The sequence below is a fragment of the Vicia villosa genome, unplaced genomic scaffold, assembly GCF_029867415.1.
Source record: "Vicia villosa cultivar HV-30 ecotype Madison, WI unplaced genomic scaffold, Vvil1.0 ctg.000477F_1_1_1, whole genome shotgun sequence".
NCBI lineage: Eukaryota > Viridiplantae > Streptophyta > Magnoliopsida > Fabales > Fabaceae > Vicia > Vicia villosa.
In genome coordinates this window covers 209,907-230,843 of record NW_026705229.1, presented here as the reverse complement: position 1 = coordinate 230,843, position 20,937 = coordinate 209,907, and the positions used below count along the sequence as shown (strand labels likewise).

General features: G+C 29.9%; 3 long non-coding RNA genes and 1 pseudogene across 5 annotated transcripts; 1 reads left to right on the top strand and 3 right to left on the bottom strand.

Moving 5' to 3' along the window:
- Nucleotides 1-4,433: 4,433 nt before the first annotated feature.
- LOC131628744 (uncharacterized) lies at nt 4,434-5,945 on the bottom strand. The gene is made up of 3 exons (XR_009291885.1): nt 5,405-5,945; nt 5,138-5,191; nt 4,434-5,009 (listed from the first exon to the last, which is right to left on the bottom strand). It is a non-coding gene; the product is annotated as an uncharacterized LOC131628744 (long non-coding RNA).
- Nucleotides 5,946-6,191: 246 nt separating this feature from the next.
- On the bottom strand, nt 6,192-9,032 carry LOC131628756 (uncharacterized). 3 transcript variants are annotated; one of them, XR_009291888.1, is made up of 6 exons: nt 7,795-9,032; nt 7,524-7,666; nt 7,337-7,421; nt 7,130-7,247; nt 6,743-6,876; nt 6,192-6,630 (listed from the first exon to the last, which is right to left on the bottom strand). It is a non-coding gene; the product is annotated as an uncharacterized LOC131628756 (long non-coding RNA). The 3 variants fall into 3 exon arrangements; XR_009291889.1 differs by having other exon boundaries at nt 7,337-7,666; nt 7,795-8,014; nt 8,645-9,032; XR_009291887.1 differs by having other exon boundaries at nt 7,337-7,666.
- A 5,887-nt stretch (nt 9,033-14,919) lies between these two features.
- On the top strand, nt 14,920-17,350 carry LOC131628753 (uncharacterized; annotated as a pseudogene).
- A 2,085-nt stretch (nt 17,351-19,435) lies between these two features.
- On the bottom strand, nt 19,436-20,141 carry LOC131628743 (uncharacterized). Its single transcript, XR_009291884.1, has 2 exons — nt 19,740-20,141; nt 19,436-19,639 (listed from the first exon to the last, which is right to left on the bottom strand). It is a non-coding gene; the product is annotated as an uncharacterized LOC131628743 (long non-coding RNA).
- Between the last annotated feature and the right edge of the window lie 796 nt (nt 20,142-20,937).

The window sequence follows — 20,937 nt, the reverse complement described above, 5'->3', positions numbered from 1 at the left end:
TTACAAACAACACCACAATTCCAACAAACACCACAATTCCAAACAACACCACAATTCTAACAAACACCGCAATTCCAACAAACACCACAATTCCAAACAACACCACAATTCCAACCAACAACACAATTCCAACAAACACAATTCCAACAACAAACTTCTTCCTTTCCACAAACATACCAACACACTCAAACCACACAACAACACACATTTTTTGCAACCCCATCTCAAATTCCAACACCCTACACCTCAACCCCCCAAACAAACTACTACTATCACCAAGAACAATATCACCAATCAACACTTCGACCACCGCTACATAACACCCCAATCCCTCAACCCGACTTCGACCAATCATACTCCCAATCTCAACCGCTTTCACTCTCCCAACCACAACATACCTTTGACACCACAAATGTCTACTATCCAGACATGTCATCAAATGTGCCACAAACCTTTGTAGCTTCTACTCAACCATTCATTGACATCACTGATGATCAAGTACTCGAAAATTTACCGACAATAACTCCACAAGAACTGGCGAGGTTTATGAATGATGGTCCGTCGCATCAAAACGATGATCTTTCAAGCGACGATTCTCCACAAAGGCAACCTCCACCAAACATTGAGCAACCGTTAGGTAAGGGTAAGAGAGCAAAGATACCCAAAAAATGTCTCACTGGGGGCCATATGGTCCAACCAAAGCCCAAAAAAAAATAGGCCTTTTTTCCTTGTACGTGTTTATGTATTGAATAAAATAAATATTGGAAATACAATTTTTTTTATTCATATTTAATGTTATTTATTATATTTTAATGTTTTTTATAAATTTTATTGTTTTTTATTTAATTTTATTGTTTTTATTTAATTTTATTGTTTTTATTTAATGTATTTAATTTATATTTTAATGTTTTTATTTAATGTATTTAATTTATTATATTTTTTATTTAATAAATTTTATTTATTATATTTTTTATTTACTGTATTTAATTTATATTTTAATGTTTTTTATTTACTGTATTTAATTTATATTTTAATGTTTTTTATTTAATTTTATTGTTTTTTAATCTTTAATTAAAATAAAAAATCAATTATAGCTTTTAATAATCATTTAAATCAATTAAAACAAAAAAAAATAAAAAAAAAGGGCCTAGTTTGCGTCCGGCCCACCCCTGGCCGGACCCAAACACGTGAAAATTTTTTACTTCCCGTCCGTCCAAGGGGTGGCCGGACCTGAACTGGAAGTGTGGCATTTTGGTCATTTATTTTCACTTTGTGGCATTATGGTATATTTGTTTCATTTTTGTGGCAGTACAGTATAAAAAAATCGATTCTCAACTTTTTCTATATATTCACAACACCAACCAAACACCTTAGCCATTCACTTCTGCATCCAACTTCAATTTTATTTTGTTCAAGTCTTTCTATATATTGACAACACCAACCATACACCTTATCTAATTGTATGAATTTGTCAATTCTTGTACTAGAGGAAAGAGTGTGGCACATATGGTTGCTCGCACTAAAATATTAGATCATGCTCAAAAATGAAGGTTACAAGATGGAGACAACTAGATGTGTGGCTGGAGTAAAGGACCACTACAAGGTGGAAAAAAACATTTGTAATCATACTGTTTTTTTGAATGATGTGTATTTTGTTTACGTATTGCCTAAATATTTTTATGAAAAATTACAAACCGATAAAAAATAAAAAAAATAAAAGTAAAAAATTGAATATTATTAAATATGTTTGAATATTATTTTGTAAAAAACAGTTCGTTTCACATTAAATTTTGAATTAATTTTTCAAAAGAACCAAATCATATATATATATATATATATATATATATATATATATATATATATATATATATATATATATATATATATATATATATATATATATATATATATATATATATATATATTATAGACGTATTTAGTCCTCAAATTCACAAGTTAGTTCCTTAACTTCATTTCGGTATCTTATTTGGTCCTTTCTGTTAATTTCTGGCAAAAAAAAACGTTAAGTTCTGGTGACATGGATGTACAACAAGGATCAAAGTTCAAATGTGATTAAGTATTTAGACATAAAGTAGGGTTTCCACGTAAGTGTCATAAAGATTATCACAATAAGGCTACATTAAATGGAAACTCTATTTTACAGTACAAATATGGAGTCCCATTCTGACTTTGAGCTTTGATGTACATCCACAACACCAGAATTTAACGTTTTCTCGTCAAAAATTGACTGAAATGACTAAATAGAATAACAGAAGTGAAGTTAAGAGACTAACTTGTAATTTTTTTAAGTTAAGAAACTAAAGCGGGACATTAAATTAAGTTAAGGAACTAAAATATCTATTAAGCCTTTTTATTGATATGATATTTTGTGTTAATTTATTACTCGAAGATACTTATTTTTTAATACTATTTGTCAGTTTAACTTAATCTCTTTATTTGTATTATTTGATCTGTTTTTCATTCTTATTTTATATTTTTTTATCAAATTTATTATTTATTAGAATTTTTATAATCTTAATAAAAAATTAATTTTTAATTTGGATATTTAAAAGCCGATCGAAATTAATTCACATGAAATTAAATCGGTTATCATTTTTTTAATCAGTCATCCAAAACTGAATCGATTTAGGAATAAATTTATCTTTAGATTAGTTGGAAGTTAGGCATAAATTTCATTTTTCCTTGTATAAGAAGGTCTGAAAATATTACCTTCTAAAAACTCACAAGTTTAAATGGATACTTTCAAAATCATTTTTTGAGAACATCACTAAGTGGTTTTTAACTGAAGCTTTATTTTGTTTTTTTTTTGTGTAAGCAAGAATATGATTAATGAGAGAACTAAGGATTCTCCAACCTTGATACATAAGAACGGAACAAGTCCGACAAAAACAACGATATTACAAACCAATTACAATTACGACATAAAAGATAACGGATCTTTACTAAAATCGTAAAAGTTACAATTGGGATAAGCAATATCGCCTAAGGAAGACCACCTCCATATCAAAATTTTGATACTCCAAACAATGTTGTTAATATTCCAAGCTTCATTTCTAAAACTAAAGCCATTCCTTGTCAACCAAATAATCCAACAAGTGGCTAGCCAAAACACCCCCAATTTGCCAACTTTGATGCCTTTTACCCGCCCCATAGAATACCATTCCATAAAGGAAGAAATACAATCTAACTCCTTCCATCTCGGGTACTCCACCCACACACCAATTTCTTTCCAAACAACCTTAACCACTTCACACTTGAAAAAAATATGTTCCATATCCTCCAAATGCGATTCACATTTTATATTCTACAATTTTATTTATAAACTTTTTCAAAAATGTTTTCTAATTTTGATTTTGACCATAAAAAATTTTTAAAATCAATTTTTTTTAAAATACACAATTTACACCGTTATGTGTGGAGTAACATATCTAACAACTTACTTTAATCCAAAGTGATTTTAATATGAAAATATAAAATATTGAACAAATAATTTTAAAATATCTATAATAAAGATCCAAATTAAATATTTAGAAATATAATTTATTATTAAGATTTAATTTGAATAACTAAAATATTTGAATAAATTTAACTACTTAATAATATTTTGTCAATTAATTTAATAAAAAATTTAGAAAAACAAAAAAAAAATGTATTTAACTACTGACAGGTAATAGCCATGGCGCGTGGCAATAGGCAACCGTGGTATTAAAACACAACTGAATTACAGGATATGCCCAACCTCTTTGTAAACTAAGTAACAATTATGAGTAACTTTATCTTTAATTTTATTTTAATAGGGTAAGTTGGAAACTTTTAAATTTGAATACTCATTTCATTTTTAAAATGAAAAGTAAAATTTTACTTTAAATATACGGAGTTAATTTAAGTTATTTTTCCATCATAACAATTTTAATTTTTGACTCAGTGACAACTTGGAAGGTGATGAATAACAATGGGCACTACAAGAAAATTTGAATTTAGCTACGACAAAAACAGATGTTAATTTGTAGCTAATTCCTATCAAACAGAATTAGTTAGAGATTAGTTGTGGAATAACTACAATATGAGCCGTAGCATGGATTGAGTGGCTAATTATCTAGGCCAAAATTTCCTAGCAAAATTCAAATTAATATTTCAATTTTCCTAGCTAAATCCAAACTAAACTGTAGCAAAATCACAGTATTAAACTTAAGTTTCCAAACTAAACAGCTACAATATCACCGCAAAAATATCATAGCAAATCTCAAGCTATTTTTAAATATATTTATAATTATCTTTATTTGAAACTCATCAGACTTGATTAAAATTATTCATAAAAATCAAGTATACTAGTTAAACAATTTATTAATTATTTCCCAAACTAATATTTCTAATTAAGATATTCATAATGAAATTAATGTGATAATGAAACAATAAATATGCACCACATTTTCTGAAGCTTCATGAGAATTTTATAAAAATAATTAGCTAAGATCTCGAGTGAGTCAATGTGATTTCATGTTAAATCCTCGATAATGATGAGTACAAATTTATATACTAAAACATACCAAATATTAGTCGCCATGAATAGAGAAATTCTAGAACCAAGACCATATCGTTTTTGAAGAAGCTCATCTAATTCAATATAGACCCCTAAATCATAATTGATTTTGTTAAACAGATTCAATTGAGCATGCTCCACAATTATCTTACAACCGTAATCTCGATGAACTGTATCATACTCAACAGGATATAACAGCAATAAACAATAGATCAGCCCTAGAGTAGGATATACTCTAATCATCTAAATTGTAAGACCATATGAAATTAAGCTATTCGTTAAAGGATAAAAATTAGTACACTTACAAAAGGGTCCGATTTTCAATGATCTTTGATCCAGCCAGAAGTATCATGACCATCTCAAAAGTTACAATGGGAGTGATTCAAAGCTCCAAGAGAGTTCCACATTTTGAAGCAAAGATAACACATCCAATAGAATGGATTCGCACCTGATGTCGGGAGCAAACAGCAAACCAGGAAAATGAAATGAGAGATCACAATATATATGACCATCTCTCTAAATGGCACTTTCCTCTCAGCAGTTTAAACTTGGGGAAGAAATGATAGAAACACTTACTAAGTGCAGCAACCTAAACCCACCTCCCATATTATCAGATGATGTTAATTTAACCTGCATCATACATCAACATTCATAAGGGAAGAGGAAGCTAGAATCTAGTATTTTAAACACATGAAATAAAGCTTCTCTCCTATCATGCGATCCTCCATTTGAAGGCAATGATGTTGAGTTGTTAGCAAGTGGATTAGAAAATTCTATAAACAATTTTTTGAATGTTTATACAGTAAAACCCATGTGATTTAATTTTAGTAAAGTAACAAATACCTTTAAATTCCATCATTTGTCTTCAGATAAATTTAGTATTTTGACGGGAATGCTCAGCTCGCATCAAAAGTGTTTGGAGCAAGTTCTTAAGTTTAGTTCCATCTTTTGTAAATATATTTTCGTCATTAGAGTCCTTAGGCTTCCGGCTGTCACGGCTAAATACAAATCTTCCTTCACACTGATCCCCTAAGACCAATTCCTGAACAGCAAGCATCAAGTACTTTCATTCCTTATGAATGTCAATGTTAGGATATTCTAGCTGTATTATTACAAATCCATCAACTAAAACAAAACAATAACTTATACTACAGATCGTGTTAAAGCTAACACCATATAACATTGTCTTGTAACAATAACTAAACAAGGAATAAAATTACAAAAAAAACTGCTAACCTTCTTTTGGACAAGCTTCTCAAGTTCTTCCTTAGATAGATTAGAAAGGAGTACCAATTAACTATTTCAGTATAATCTATTAACTCAAGGGGTTGCTCATTTTACTCTGTAAGTGAGAGCCTGTGGAGCACACACATGCGTGCGTATAAGTGTGTATATGCACGCTCGCGTGTATATATATATATATATATATATATATATATATATATATATATATATATATATATATATATATATATATATATATATATATATATATATATATATATATATATATATATATATATATATATATATATATATATATATATATATATATATATATATATATATATATATATATATATATATATATATATATATATATATATATATATATATATATATTGTATGATTTTCCTGTAATAGAAACAGTATAAAGTTGAATACAAAGTTCAGTATTCAGTATCAAGTGAAAATTTGGATGCTAAATTAAAATCTGAATTACAAAATGGATGTTTCATAAATTGTGAACCACATTACAACACAAGATAGAAAAAGAAATTTTATGTTGATAGAAAAGATAAGATTTGGTTTGTGACTTACTGCATATACTAAAACCTGGCCATCTTCCCTTGTCTTAAATGACATTGTTGACTCCCTGTGATGTAAAATAAGCGCAGTAGCTACTCAAATATGCCCAGAGTCAAATTCTATTTTCTTATAGAAAAGTACTTTTACTGTAAATGTAATTTCTCAAGAAGAGATAAACTAACAAGAAGAGAATACATGAGGTTTGGCTTTAGAATTCTAAAGGAAGATGGTACAACCTGACCAGCACCATAGACAAGAAGCTGCAGAGAAATATAACAAGAAGTTAAAAATCGATCTGATATTACGGTAACACAATACTGGCTACATCTTGTTTTGAGAAATCTAAGCAATTGTAGATGGACATATACTTACATTGCAGATATTCCTAGACTTGCATCCAAAACCTTAGCCTATACAAGGTTCGGTGAAAGATATATTTACGGAAACATTCGAAGAACTTGTGAAAGTTGTCGAGGCTGTAACATATGTTGTTGGTGGAATTGTGTCTGAAAAAAGTAAAAATGACTTTTTATCATTCTTAAGACACGCGACACGATTTAAAAGGCCAAATTCCATTGGTAATAACAAAATGATAAATAAAAGCATAAGGAATGAAGCTGCACACATAATAACGAACTTGTGAGACTATTTAATTCAGTTTATAGAAACAACTTATTAGCCTAAATACTGACGAAGCCATCAGAAAGTTACCAACTGGACATAAACATAAGAAGCATACACAACTAGTGACATACAAACCTTACAACTGAGCCTGCAATTTGACCGCACATTTCATATATTCGTCTGCACATATGTGTTTCCAAAGATCACAGTCCCTTCCTCGAAATTGAGTTGCCATATCCAGTGAAATAAGAATCTGTAAAGGTTGACAGGGAGTCAATTTTAGGAACTAGTAACAAACACATGAGTTTGAAAATTTGAATTGCACAGGGAGTCAATAGGAACCTTGCTTGCAAGAATGAATGGTGGCCGTTGAATTATTTTCAAGCTAGGATCTGATGAGTAAGGAACCAACAAAAGGTCCATCTCCCTGGAGTGATGCAAACATAGTTTAGTCCTTGATAAGTGATAAATGACAAATCAAATATGGAGGAGAAATAGTAGAAGCTAGGATTGAGAACAAAGAAAATACACTAAAGAGTTTGACTTTGAGGCCTTTCCTATCACTTATAATATCTTGATAGGTGAACTTGTAAGCAACATAAAAACCATAAGACCTGCAACAACTTTCTGATCTACTGATGTCGGCACATGAACGGAAGCTTCAACAATGCTCTGAAATGTAAAAATAGATAGTTCAAAATTCAAACATAAAATTGAAGAGGTGATTAAAAGCTTAACTAGTAGTGATACGAATTCAAAAATAACATTGAATCGTCATCTGAAAGGATAGCAAGTGACACCTTATAAAGTTATAATTCAGTACAATAAACTGTGTGTATTTTTCCAATCAGTGAGAAAGGAGAGGCTGCAATTTGAAAAGAGATGAAGAGAAGAGAGCCACATCAACTCCGATCCCCTAACAGTTCCCTAACCACTCCCACCATATCACTCGTCTTTGCTGCTCAAACGAGACTGGGAACACGAAACTCTTTTACTGTGTCGCAGTTGCGGCTGCTCTAGCTGATTTTAACAAAATATCAAATAAAATAAAATTGATTTCATCTGAGCTATAAGAAATCTCCATAAATCTATCTATAAAGCTTAATAAAGTATTCTAAAACAGCTTATGGACATACCGGTAAGGCTCATTTGGATAAACAAATCAATAAACCACTTCCATATAAGCTATTTCTATAAAAAAAAATCCTAGAGTAAAATTATTTTCATATAACTGTAACCTATTTCCATAAGCTTACGAAAAATAAAATGAAAACAAATTATGAACATGTCTAAGTTGCTTTCCTAAGTTACCCCTAACAGTTAACAAGTGCTTATGCCACTAGATAAGCTAAAAATAAATCAACCCAAACATATCCTAAACTGTTTCTACTATAAGTTTTTTCAAACATTCTCCCCCTTCTAACTGATTATGACAGAAAATAAGCTAAAATAATTCAATCCAAACAACTCCTAAACTACCGAAATCCAACTCCTAATCTAACAAAATTCAGCTCCTAATCACATTTCATTCTTCGCTGCATAGAAATTAATTTGATAAATCTCTAATTAGTTAGTTTACTGTTTTGTAACCATAATCATATAGACCAGCAACACTGCAATAAATCTTAAACGATATAATATAAAAACAACCATGGCTTCAAGCGTATTAACAACGAATTGATGGAAGCCTTCACGAGAATCGGAGCCAGAGAGAAACGACTAAAGCTATGGATGATTTATCTATCGATGATTACTCAAGTTTGAGGCGTTTAGGGCTTGAGCGGCGGCTTCGATGTCAGGTTTAGGTGTCGATGAAGCCTTGAGTGAACGGACGGCGTTGCTTGGATTTCGACGGCGGAGAGTTTGTCGGCTAGGGTTTTGCGTAGGTTTTTTTCGGTGGAAGCCATTGAGGAAATTGAAAGAGGTGGAAATTTTGAGTTTCGTTCTGAGTTTTCGGACGATTCAAAGAGCGAGTTTGTTTTGTCAACACTTGGAGAGAGAGAGAAAGTGCATGGTATTCTCAAAAGTTAGAGAGAGAAAACAAGTGTATCTTATAATCTTTAATATAAGTAAATAAATATAAATAATATAATATAATGATAATGATCAATTTGATAACAACTTGAAATAAATATTATTTGCAGTTGAAAGTCATCATTATAACTTGAGATTAACCGCTGATATAATTGGTAGCTAAATTATGGTAGCTAAACTGACATTTTCTTGTAGTGGGGGCAGAAGTTGATGATGAAAGTCACTTTCTGAACGTATATTAAGTGCATGATTGGTTTAGTTTTTAGAAATGTCAAAAACAATTTTAGACGTGTAGAATTGATTCTAGGTAATTTTAAGATGTTTAATTACGCAAAAGTAGAATTGATAATATCTCTAGAATTGATTCTACTTGAAGTTAGAATTTGTAGTTTCTGCCTTCAAAATTGATTCTGAATGATTTTTACACTGTAATTTATTATTCAACCCACTTTTATATAAATTATATCCAAATTTAAATCAATTTTTGTTAAACTCAATTATAATATAATCAATTCTATCAAACACAATTCTACTAAAATCAATTATGTCCACCGTCAATTTAAGCACACTCTAAAACTAACTTATAACTTATAGTGTAATAATAAGTTAAATATTGGGACTGATGTATAGGTTTGGGTTGCATTTGCAAAAATACTTTATAACAATCCTAAAAATTGTCCCTCAAATATTAATTTTTTTTAAAAGATGTATCTCCTGACCAATTAAGTGTCACTCTGTTTTTTAAAATTTTATTTTGAAAATCTAATTTTAGACAAATTCAGTCAATTTATTTGTTATTTATTTAGCATTCAAGTAGATTTTTTTAATGTACATTTCTAGAGTTTTGAAATGAGAATTTGAAAATATGTCATTTTTGTATGTCAGTTATTTTTTAAAATATCAAAACGTGTTTTTTAATAAAACAACATCTTACATGATTAAAGATCATACATATTTTCGACAAGGACATTGCTTTTCTATGTCTCTTTTGTATCATGAATTCCTTTTTCACATTGGCGAGATCATGGTCTTAATTTGTATTTGGCGGCTTACAAGCGGCAACTAAGGTACACACTAGAGTGCTCAGCAAGCTTATCAATGCAACTGTGCAATTCTTTGATCATACCTCGGGTGGAAGAATATTAAATATGTTAGAATATGATGTCTTCTGGCCATAATTGATTATACTACAATGAAATTTGTATATTTCATGATTTATGATTTCTGTGCAGGTTATCATCAGGTCTTTATACAATTGATGATTCTCTTCCATTTATTATGAATATTCTCCTGGATAATTTTGTAGTCCTGATGGATCATCAACTATTAGAACCTTTAAATCATATGGCGGAGACACGTTGTGACATAGGGTAGCCACGATCACCCAAACTTTTTAAAATTCTTTTTTCATATAGGTGAAATTACTTAAATGTCTGCTTTAACTTTTTAAATTATCAATTTTCCATTAAATCTTAAATTACTTTCTTTTGGCCAAAACATGGTGACTCAAACCTTTTCATATGATAAAATGATATCCCCCATCAATATACAAGCCCAAGTGTGGTTTAAATCAAGCTCAACAACTTTCAAACTCAATAGGTACACAATTAGGGTTTTGAACTAATTAGGGTTTTGACACAATTAGGGTTTGACCTAATTCTACAAAAAGTTTACTTTTGGCCAAAGCATGGTGACTCAAACCTTTTCATATGATAAAATGATTTCCCCCATCAATATACAATCCCAAGTGTGGTTTAAATCAAGCTCAACAACTTTCAAATTCATTAGGTACACAATTAGGGTTTTGACCAAATTAGGGTTTTGACTTAATCATATAAAAAGTACACTTTTGGTCAAAGCATTGTGACTCAAACCTTTTCATATGATAAAATGATTTCCCCCATCAATATACAAGACCAAGTGTGGTTCACCATCCTCTATCTATATATAATTTAGATATTTTTTATTAGTTATAATTTATTTTGGTGGCCGGCCACCCCAAAATTTTTACTCTGGCCCCGCCATTGTTTAAATCTCGGGTAAGTATATGTCATTTTACAGAAAAAATTATAATAAAGTAAAAATTTATTTTCATGTAAATTGTTGGTAAGGAGTGTCCTTGAATGACTTCCAATATTTTGCATTTGATATGTATTTTTCACATATTTATTTTGATTTTTGCATAATGCTTTTCTATGATTTTGACACAAACTACCCATGACTGCAACAAACTTACAACAACAAGGCATGTATCCTATGGTGGAGTTCGATTGAAAAAAACTTGTATCAAATAAGCTAATAAATCATTTCTATAGTTAAAAATAGAACATGTTAAGTATTTCTATATAAGTTATAGCTTATTTACCGAAACTTGCTGCCATGAGGTAAAAAACATTGCAACAATGAATAAAAGTTCTAAACTTGCAACCGTGAGGTGAAAAACATTGCAGCAATTAATCTCTTCCTTACTTACTTACTTTCTCTCTCTCTCTCTCTCTCTCTCTCTCTCTCTGTCTCTCTCTCTCTCTCTCTGTCTCTCTCTCTCTCTCTCTCTCTCTCTCCCTCTTATCCTAATTCTCTCTTTTTTGGATTACATATAGGTTCTTGAAATTCGGTTCGATTAATTTTTGTGTGTGTGTTTGTGATTGCAGGTTTTAGAGGATGCTTCATCTAAGCCATTTTCGTAATTTGAATGAAAATATAGAAACGAGAAAGGTTCTGATATGACATACTTTGTACTCTGATTTTCTTGCAAACTGTTGCTAATTTATGTGTATAGTGGCTGTAACTGATAGGTAATTGTTTTTTTTAATGTAATTTCAATTAGGTTCTTGTGAGATATTGGATTGAACTCTAGTATGGTCGAAGGGTAGCTTCTTGGTTTGACAGGATTAAGCATGAAGTCAAAGGCTGTTCACATGCAGGTGTCGTAGATGCTAGGGTTGTTAGCATGTTAAATTAGGTTTTAGTATTTAAATCCTAATTTGTTAAGTTAAATTGTTTATTAAGTTAGCTTGTGTAATGGGCCTTGTGGAAAAATACCATTAGTTAGTATTGTTAGGTTTCGTTATAAATACCATATTAGTCTCTCATCATTGCATACAGCAAATCCTAATTTAGGGTGAGAGAGATTTATTTGTTATTCTTGTAAACTTGTAATCTTGTTTTCTAAGAGTAAGTAAAAGAATAGCAGTTATAACCAATTCTTATGTTCTTATTCTTCCTTGTTCTTTATTCTTTCCTTATTTTATACTTTGTTCTTGGCATTGAATTTACAACAATTCTTATTGGTGTTTGTAATTGTATATGATAAGCCTTTTGTAATACCTTTTGTAAGTTTTAGCTAAGCAAAAGTAACATATAATCAACCAGAAAATAGTTAGTAGTTTGATTCTTCAAATAATGTTACTAAATTATTTCGACAGAAAAAGAAAATAATGAATGTTAGTAAAGCTAATTGGCATAAGACTTGTTTTGTGCCAACAAAGGCAAATGCACTTCTACTATCTATCCATTACTAAACAAATAAGGATTATTTGTGTGTAATAAAATGTTGTTGCAGCGTAAATATGGATGGATATATCATATATAGGAGGCAAAGCAAAAGAAAAAGAAAAGAAGAGTGCAAATAGCAGTAGTAGTATAACAACAACTTTTACTTTTGAAGATAGACAAGGTTAGGAGTGTTGAATGAAAAGGACAAATGGTGTAATTAAAAAGGGAGAGAAGATCTATGTGGATAATGGATAACTCTCTTAGATAATTAATGGATATTACACACAAAATTAACACATAAATATGATAGTAAAATGTTTAATCTTACTTGTCACTATCAACAAAATGCCTATTTTATTTTAATTAGCAATGACTTTTATTTGAAAAGCAAAATATTTATTTTAAAATATCAAAATTTTACTCTTTTATTATTTCTCCATCTCAATGGCCCTTTTTTCTTTTTATTTTATATAATTATTTAATACAATTGAATTTTATGATAATTGTTTATTTTACAATTAAATATCCCATTTCAAACTTATATGTATTTCTTAATACATTTTATACCATATAAAAAGTTTTGTTGTTATTGTATTATAATATGATTATTATTTGAAGAATCTCAAATAGTATAATTTTTTTTTAGTTATTTACACAATATCATAAATAAATTACCCGTGCGAGAATAAAAAGTAACAAGTCTGCAAAACAAAAAGTAACAAGTTGCTTGTGTGTTAAAGATACTTGAATATAATTTTCAATTGGTCTTGAGTGAATGTGATAATTAATCATTCTAATTCCCTTACTTTGATTGTCCCGAGCAAAAGGGAAGGAAAACAGAACATGAGACTTAAGGACAAAATATAGTTAGAGCGGTATCCGAAAAAGGAGACTTTGGTTTGTAGTTTTGTTACAGTTTGTATCCTTGCAATACCTCTAGAATCAAGTAAGTAGCGGGAGAACTAAATCTTAGTTAATTTGAACAAAAACTCATGTATGACTACCAACAGTTTTATTTTCATAAGCATTTGCACTATTGAACCACTTGATCTGAAAAAATTGCATATGCAAGCTTTGTTGCTTGAGGAAAAACAAATGTTTAAGTTTGAGAAAGTTTGATAAACGGTTTTCGTATCGGTTATGTCAATTGTTTTTCGTCCATATTTTACTATTTTCGTGCGATTTGTCTTCGTTTTTATTATGCTTTATGCTTGGTATTCTATTTCTGGTGTTTTCAGACCTAAGTAAGCTTCCTAGATGGAGGTGGAAACAAAAGGAGCGAAATGCGGGGAAAAGGAAAAAAGTCAAAATTTTGCCATACGTTTTCCAGAGAGCTGATATGGGCGGCCCTAACAACTGTTATGGGCTGTAGCAGCCATTGCCAAACCCCTGTATAAATTCCAGACACCTTTTACGGGCGGCCGTAGCAAGAAAGCGCAATCTCTCTACTATTCTTTCCTTTTCTAGATCTCTTATTAGTGTTTTGGGATCTTTGTAGTTTTAGATTTGTATTTTTTTGCGGGCATTAAATATGGTTGAATTATTCCACATTTAGAATTTCCTATAAAAACTCATAGTTTGTATGAGTTAGGATCATCTTGTTTTTAGCTTTCACATATTATTTCCACTTCTTTCAAAAAGTTGTACTCGAGTCGCCTTGGAGCATCTAAATTACTGTTATTTCACATTTCTTTGTTGTCGGTCAGATTCATTTTATCCTTTTATTATAATTATCAGTTTATTTCTACCATTTATCATGACTCTTAATTTGATTATAGCTCTGTTTGCAGTGGCGGAACTGAGGGGGGCGTGGGAAGGCCACGGCCACCCCTCAATTTTTTTTTTTAAATTCATATTAATTACTAAAATATTTTTATATTAAATTAAAATTAATTTTTATCTTTTCTTTCTCATTCACAATTAGGTTAAAATACATATAAGGTAAAAAGCTTCTACCTTTTCTTTCTCATATGCATTTGCTACCGGAATCGGAACAGATTAAAGTGATCGGCATTTTACAGGTAAAAAACTTTATTCATTCTTCTTTTATAAAAGTAACAAATTAAAGTGATTGCTTGATTTGTGTTTTTGGGATTTTTAGGGTTCTTCTTCCTTGATGTGTTAAATTAGATGAACAACACATTAAATCATTAATCAATAATAATCTATATGAGGTTTATTAAGCCAATTCATAACACCGTAATTTACAAATATAGTTATACACTGTAATACGGTTTATTTAATTATTGTTGTTGCTAATTTCTAATAGTGAAGTTACCGGTATTTGAAAACGGATTAAAGTTGATTATTTAAGTTTATTATTTTTTTTCTCTTTTAATTTCTATGTTCTCTAAATTGATTTTTGGATCTGATCTGATATTATAGGAAAAGTAAAAATGAATAATAGGAAAATTGATTCTTTTTTCAAAAGGAAAGCATGTGAAATTGAAAGAGAAGAGAAAGATGAAGAAATTATAATCCCGACATCCAAATCTGAAATAGTTCTTGAGAATCCAACAATTGAAGAGCATCATGGTTTTGAAAATTCTTTGGAACGCGATCCTGGAAAGCGTCCTCTGATTTGGCAATATCCACCAAATCAAGTGGATGCAATACGAAGAGCTTATCTAAAATGGGGTCCATATCAAATTCATTTAGAAAACTATCCTTTGTCCGGTAACGAGGATCATCCAAGAAGGTTTCAACATACTTGGTTTAGCATATTTCCATCATGGTTAGAATATTCACCATCCGAAGATGCCGCATATTGCTTACCATGTTACCTTTTTAGCAAAAAAATAAGTGGGTGTTCCAGATCACTTGTCTTTATTTCTATGGGTTTTAGAAATTGGAAGAAAGTTAGGAATGGAAAACATTGTTCCTTTCTTAAACACATACAGAAGGATCCTTGCTCACCACACAACAATGCAATGAAAGCTTGTCAAGACTTGTTGAATCAAGATGGTCATATTAGAAATGTTATTCAAGTGCAAAGTTCAAGTTAAAGAATGAATAATCGGTTACGACTCAAGACTTCAATTGACACTGTTCGTTGGTTAACACTACAAGCTTGTGCTTTTAGGGGTCACGATGAAACTAGCAAATCAAGAAATCAAGGTAACTTTCTTGAGTTATTGAAACTTTTAGCATCCTACAATGATGAAATTGCAAAAGTTGTGTTGGAAAATGCTCCACAAAATTGCAAGTATACTTCACATCAAATTCAAAAAGAGCTCTTGCAAATTCTTTCTAGTAGGGTAAAAAAGAGTATTCGTGAGGAAATTGGTGATTCCAAATTTTGTATCGTTGTTGATGAAGCTCGTGATGAGTCAAAAAAGGAACAAATGGCTCTTGTATTAAGATTTGTTGATAAAGTTGGTTTAATACAAGAGAGATTTTTTGCTGTGGCACATGTTAAAGATACCACATCCTTAACTCTTAAGGAAGCAATATGTGATATACTTTCTCGACATAACCTTGATGTTTCTAACATTCGTGGTCAAGGTTATGATGGTGCTAGCAATATGAGAGGAGAATGGAATGGTTTACAAGCCCTCTTTATGAAGGATTTTCTTTATGCATATTATGTTTATTGTTTTGCTCATCGATTGAAACTTGCATTAGTTACATCATCAAGAGAAGTCAAACTTGTTCATAAATTTTTTGAGAAGCTGATCTTAATTGTGAATGTTGTTTGTTCTTCTACAAAGCGCCATGATGAGTTACAAGCTGCCCAATTAGAAGAAATTGCTCATTTGTTAGAGATTGATGAGATTGTAACTGGTAAAGGTGCAAATCAAGTTGGTACATTGAAACGAGCTGGAGATACTCGTTGGGGATCACATTATGATTCTATTTCTAGCTTGATAAACATGTATGAAGCAAATTGTTCAGTTTTAAAAAAAATTGCAAAAGATAGAGGAAGTTATGCTACACGTGGGAATGCAGATAGTTGTTACAATTACTTGAAGGCATTTGATTTTATATTTATTTTGCACTTGATGAAAGAAATCATGGGAATAACAGATATGCTTTGTCAAGCTTTACAAAAAAAATCAAGATGTAGTTAATGCTATGAACTTGGTTCGCTCAACAAAACATCTTATTCAAGGTTTGAGAGAAAATGGTTGGGATATATTGTTTACTAAAGTGATATCTTTTTGTGAAAAGCATGGTATTGAGATTCCTGATCTTAATGATGTTCATTCAACAACAAGATTTGGACGTTCCCGTCTTGAAGAGAATCAAGTCACAATTCAACATTACTTTAAAGTTGAAATCTTTTTCACTACCATTGACAAACAGTTACAAGAGTTGAATAGCAGATTCAGTGAGCAAGCAATGGATTTGTTAACTCTTTCTTGTTCTTTGTCTCCTAAGGATGGATATAAAGCTTTTAGCATTGATACTATTTGTTCTTTAGTTGAAAAATATTATCCTATGGATTTTAGTGATCAAGAGAAGAATAATTTGCAATTTCAACTCCAACATTTTCTATTTGTTGCTCGTCAAGCATCAAACTTGAATAATTTATCAACTATTCAAGAACTATGTTCATGTTTAGTTGCATCTAGACAGGCTGAAACTTACTTCTTGATTGATAGACTACTTCGTCTTATCATGACTCTTCCCGTTTCTACAGCTACAATTGAGAGATCTTTTTCAGCAATGAAAATTATTAAGACTAAGTTGAGAAACAAGATGGATGATGGGTTTCTTGGAGATAGCATGACAATATATATTGAAAGGGAGATTAGTGCAAGTATTAGTTCTGAGTCAATTATTGACGATTTCAAGTCACTCGGAACGCGTAAGGCATTACTTTAAGGTAGTTTTAAGTCATGTAATTTAGTTTTTAGTAATTAACTTTATATTTATTTTAACTTTAATGTTTTATTTAAAATATTATTTATATTTTATTTATAATTTTGATTTTACATTATCGGCCCTCCCAAATTTTTTTATTTGGCTCCGCCACTGTCTGTTTGTGATGTTTATCACCATAAGTGAGTTCTCCTCTAGGGACAAAGGGTCATGCGACAAAACTTGTCCCATGACGTATCCATGGAATTCTTACAATTCGATCATGAGAATTTTGTTTATCTTTTATTATAAAATCTTAGTTTTAAAACTATGTCTCTTACGAAAGTAAAGATTACTCAAGCACATATCATACATTGAAAGGGTATGTTTCAATGTCTGAAGACAGATTTTTAAACAAAAGAGTACAAGTCACGAGAGTGCCCGTACTCAGTTGAGAAAAATTCTAATTTTTATACCTGTGCCCAAAAGGTTGTCCAATGATAATTTGGGCTAGTGAGAGTGGACAAATTATTTATTTTTGGCAGAAAAATACGCTGACGAAAGTAGGTGTTGTCCAAAATTATCTATTTTCTATAATTGTGTCGAATTTATCATAATTGAAATCAAGGAATACATGGACATGTTTGAGCAAGAATCACGAACCCTAAGTCTTGTTTGTTTTATAATATTTAAGTACTTTTAATTTAAGTTATTTTTATAAAAAAAACAGTTTTTTCGATCGCTCTAGATTTATACTGACAAAATATTATTCAATATTCAACATTTGGTCTCCACGGTTTGATAACTCTCTTTTTATACTACTTCGCATTGACGTACACTTGTGGCATGTTATTGAACTAGAAGAATTAAGATTAGCATAAGGGCTTTATTTCAAGCTATTGAATTTTATATAGGCTCTAAAGTGGTTGTTCAAAATATTTTGAATTATGGATAAGGTAGTATAGTTGGAATGTGATTGGTACAACAAATCAAACACTTGTTCAAAAAGGAGTGTATGTTTGTCATATTTATCGTGAGTCGAAAACTTGTGCATATGCACTTGCCAACATGAGATGTGATCTAGATCCTAATTTGAAGCTTTATGAATGAGATTCTAATCAACTTTCTCTTCTTTTGTTAAGTTGATTGTTATGTAATCTTTTTTCTTTGAGTTTTGACACTCTTTTTTAAATAAAAAAAAATGTAACTTAAAATTAAAATTATATGAGTGATTTAGTAGAATACACATTGTTGATTAATTAACTATTGATTGTCAATTATTATTTTATATTATTGATACATATATTATTTCTTCCAAATAAAAGATTTTGTTTGTGATATATGTACTAGTAATTAAGGCATCACACACTTATATAAAAATTTTAAAATATGTTGTTGATTTTGGACATTGACGTCTTATTTTATGATTATATTTGATGGCATTGTTTTTTGTATTTCTATGAGTGAACCAAGGTAATATACTTGTATAATAATACTCCCTCCGTCTCACAATAGTTGTCTCCTCTTTAAGATTTTCACGCTTTTTAAGAAAATGAGTAATTATGTTGATTTCAATAATAAAATGAGTTTGATTTACTAAAATAATCCTATTAATAGTAGGTAGTGGAGTACTTAAATCAATTAAAATATAATAAATGAGGGTAAGTTAGTGGGAAAAAAATAATAAATACTCCCTTCGTCCCAAATTATAAGAGAAAAAAACAAAATCACACATATTAAAAAAAGTAAAAACAAAATCATTTGACTTATGGTTTTCTTGAAATAAAGTGTTTTGGAAGATGTAAAAAAAATTCTAATTGGTTGTTGGTTATAGAAATGATGAGAGAGAATGTAAGTTAAATGCAATTTGCATTTAATTTTGTCTTGAAATAAATGAAAGATGATTTTTTTTCTCTTATATTTTGAGACAAGAAAAATGCATTTTTTTTCTCTTATATTTTGGGACGGAGGGAGTATGACGTTGGTATTCTAAATGGACAAATAATTTGAGACAAATAAAATAGAAAAAAGGACACCTATTGTGAGACGAAGGGAGTAACAATATACATTTAATGCAGCCAAAGAAATTGAAAGGTCAAAAAACACGAATAAAAAGGTAAGAAAATTATAAATTACCAACATTAATTATAAAATACAATTGGAAATTACAATATTACAAATAACAAATCATTATTTTTTAATTTAATTCTTACACTTAGATGCACCTACATGACTCACGAACGCATTTTGGAGTTAGAAAAGGGTAGCAGAAGCTTCTTGGACAATCAAAATGATTCTGGCAGATAACATACTCTGTGGTGTAAAATAAGAATAATATAAATTTTTTTAAAAATGATATCATATTATATTGAAGAAAAATTAGGAATTGGAAAATAGTAGGAAAATGACTTACTTCCATTGGTTACCACAATAAAAAGAGAAACAAAAATGATCAGAACAAAAAATAAGCTTGGGATTTGAGCCATTTTTATTTCTTCTGTATGTAATAAGTAAAAATTTATTTGATCACTTTATAAGAAAAAAAACCATTCTTTGTTAAAATTAATGAAATAGTTGTTATTATTTATAAGTTAACAAAAACTATTAATAAAATTGGAATTATTTTGATATGTTTCTAAGTAACAACATGTGTCATGCTTAATCATTCCTTCACTCGATTGATTACTAATTTGATAAAGATATAATATTTTATTTTTGATGATCATCAAAGTTCACTCTTCTTTATTTTATAAAACTGAATATATTTTATTAGTTTTCTTTCAGCCTTTCATGATAGATAACAAAAACATATCAAAAGAGAAAAATAGTTATTTGTTATGAAATAACATGTAAAAACACATCTACTTAAAATTTTTAAATTAAAAGTAATACACATATATTATTATTTCTTTATAAAATTGTAGGATTAAAATTAATACATATAAAATATGGAAATTTCACAAGTTGAACTAATGTTCTGTTACCTCGGGCTTGGAAACAATAGGGAGGAATAATGACAACACTACAAAATAGATTTTTCGTAATACAATATTACAACGGTCTTCATGTTATTCATGGTAATAATTTATTGGTGGACGCATTTTTTTGTGTTTACTAAAAGACATTTCACTATGGTCATAGATAACTACCATAGTGAAATGTACCTAGAGTTAAATGGTTTGATTCCCAACACCAACAATTTTTCATTTATTTTGACAAAATGGATATAACATCACAGTTCTTTTAATCAACCATGGGGTAAAGTTCAATCATTTCATTACGGTTCTTTTTATCAACCATGATGAAAGCTGTTGCAAATTTATATATAAGTGTTAATTCTATGTATTTTGATTGACATTATGTTTGGTAAAATTAACTTATGGGAACATGTTGAATAAGATGTTCCACTCAACTGAAGAAGACATGTCGAAGGAAGATGTCTTATGCAGGTATTATTCATCATCGCGTATGTTATGATACAGCTGGATCGGTTGAAATTAGTTGATGTGCAAGTGCAGAATATTTTGGAATATTATGCAATCATATGTGGTGCTTGATTTAAGGGATAAGAGATTGTCTCTGATTTCAAAATATTCGATTAGTTACTAAAT